Below are 2,739 nucleotides of genomic sequence, written 5' to 3' on the forward strand. Positions count from 1 at the left end.
ATATATATATATATATATATATATATATATATATAGAGGGCTACTGACCAGATCTGTGGATGGTGCAAAGTCCCCTCTCGACCCAAGGTAACATGGTGGTGGAACAATGTAGTTGACAGGGCCATTAGGGATAAGAAATAGGCAAGAACTGAGGGGTTATTAACCTGAGCCAGGGCCTGCTTGATGATTAGGTTTAGCTCGGCGTGACAAGTGTAACAACAAGCATTTAGGTGGAAAGACAGACCTTGAAGACCTGTGGGATTGAGGGGCCTACCACAACGGCATTTCAGTCCCCTACAGACATCAGCTCCCACTCTCGGTGTAGTGGAGATGCAGAGCTCATTTAGACTAAGTAGACCTCCAATGTTGGCCACAGACAGGGCATCAATTAGCTGAACATAGGCAACACCTTGAAAATTGATCAGATCAATCAAAGAGAGAGTTGAAAGTGGCACCTGAATGCAAATTGTCCCATTCTCTCTGCTCCTGTCTATCCTCAACTGTAACAAAAACTGACAGACCCAGCTCTCTCCACTGTATCAGAGCTTCATCCATCTCTCTGTTGGAATTAGTCTATGTTGGAGAGGAGAGGACAATGCCTACCAAAGGGGAGCAAGCGTGGATGGCGGTAAAAAAAAAGACAGGGAAGAGATAAAGACGAGCACTTGCGCAGACCTAGATCCCCAAACCGTTTGGTCAAAGCAGCTTGGCTGTGGGATCTCTGGGGGAGAGTTTGACATTTTCCAAGCATTCGAGTTTGCTGAATATTAGATCGTCAAAGCATTGGAGAGACGACGGGAATCTATAAAAGGGACTAATTCTCAGAAAATACAATAGCTTAGGAATTGACAAGTAATTCCTAAGTATGAAAAAAGAAACCTTGGTGGAGCTCAATTACCTCAAGGTTTTTTTTGTTTTGTTTTTTGTTGTTGTTTTTTTTAAGTTAGAAACAAAAAGAAAAAATAAACAATTATCTACAATTATGAACTTCGAAACCTAAAGTATCACTGAGTCAGTAGACTATAAAAATAATATATATTATACATATTAATAATGGGCGGAGGTAAAGAATACGCACCCCACCCGTTTTTGGCGTAACCCTAACAGGAAATGTAACCTTAACCTCTAATCACCAGGTGTGCGTATTCTTTACCTTCGCCTAATAACGTATGTATATATATGTGTGTATATATATATGTTATACATAGTAATAATGTGTGTGTGTGTACAACAGGCTTCTTTCGGTTTCCATCTACCAAATCTATTCACAGCCATGCCTGTCTGTATTATGCATTTATTTACTGCTACGTGTATGTGTGTGTTTGTCTACAGCTATGTGTATGTATGTGTCTGAATCTGCATATGAATGTGTGCGAATATTTTAATCGGCATATTTATCGTATAAACATTATATATACAACGTTGACCATTGCGTATTTATCTTTTCTATGCGTATGAATATGCATCGGTATTGCATATGTATGTCTACGAGTACGTTGGTAATTATTTATTTAGCACTGCGCATGTACATGTATGAATATGTGTTTGTCTCATTATGTATTTATCTATCTAAAAATGTCTCAGCACCTAGCCTTTAATCTGTTACAGTGACTATGCCTAATGCCACGCTGGAGCACGATTTACAGAGCTCTGAATTATAGTCGTAGTCCAATAACTCGAAGAAAAGACTTGAAGAGTAAACGGTATTCATTCATGTCTACCCTTCTTGTTTATTCAAAGAATAAATTCAAATTACTCAAGATTATCAATTGCTATTCTTTATTTTTCTATTTAGTAAGCCCTCGTTCTATCTTGCTCTCATTCCCTCTACCTGTCCGTAGTTCTAGTTCTAGCTGGCGATCTCTGGCTTTTTGTTTTGTAAAGACATCCTATTGTTCTGTCTATCTATCCATCTATCTATTTATTTATCTATCTATCTATCTATTTCCTTCTGTTTATCTATCAACCTACATACACATCTATCAATTTATGTATCTATCTTTCCGTATGTCTATCGTGCTAACAGTTTATCCATCGATCTATCTATCGGTCCACCGTCAATCTATCCATCCATATATCAATCTTTCTATAAATATTAAGCCATCTCCTATTCTATCTTTACCAAAGCCTTGTCAGCTGGTGCGTGCACATACGCACACATGCATTATCAAAGCTAGATGCACACTAAGTGCATGCATGCATGCATACATCAACCTCAAAACCAACACAATAATACAACGTAGCAATATTTAACAACACAGGGAAGATGGCCTTACCTGCTGGTGTAGGCGAGGTCAGTGTTACGTTAGGACACGCTGAATAGCCAAAACATCTCCTCGACACATACCGCGACAAGGATAACAGTTGGGGTAGAGACGATGCTTGATGCTAATGTTGACGATAGGGTGTTGGTAGCTGATGGTTTATGGTTGATGTTGCTATTGATGTTAGCAGTGTTGGTTGGTGGTTGTTCCGTTTCTCGAAAGGGCAGAATCGAAAGTAAAGTGTAAATAAAAATATGTGTGTGTGTGTGTATATATATATATATATATATATATATATATATATATATTAGTGTCAGTCGTCGTTAATAATAATAATAATAGTAGAGACACATCAGAAGTGCTACTGTCCTGCAGTGACGACGATATAAAGGCGAGGAAGCAGATAAATAAATGAAGAGAGAGAAAAATAACAAGAGACGATCAGAGATGAATGGAGGTTAAATAGTGGAAAAAA

The 2,739-nt window shown here is 38.2% G+C and overlaps 1 protein-coding gene across 1 annotated transcript in view; it reads right to left on the minus strand.

Moving 5' to 3' along the window:
• Positions 1–2,733, minus strand: part of LOC106883444 (4'-phosphopantetheine phosphatase) — an 18,639-nt gene extending 15,906 nt beyond the window's left edge. Inside the window, exon 1 of the mRNA XM_014934460.2 lies at positions 2,277–2,733. The gene's annotated coding sequence lies outside the window, so the exon portion shown is untranslated. The remainder of the gene's footprint in view (positions 1–2,276) is intronic.
• Between the last annotated feature and the right edge of the window lie 6 nt (positions 2,734–2,739).

Source organism: Octopus bimaculoides, chromosome 27, assembly GCF_001194135.2.
Source record: "Octopus bimaculoides isolate UCB-OBI-ISO-001 chromosome 27, ASM119413v2, whole genome shotgun sequence".
Classification (NCBI taxonomy): Eukaryota; Metazoa; Mollusca; class Cephalopoda; order Octopoda; family Octopodidae; genus Octopus; species Octopus bimaculoides.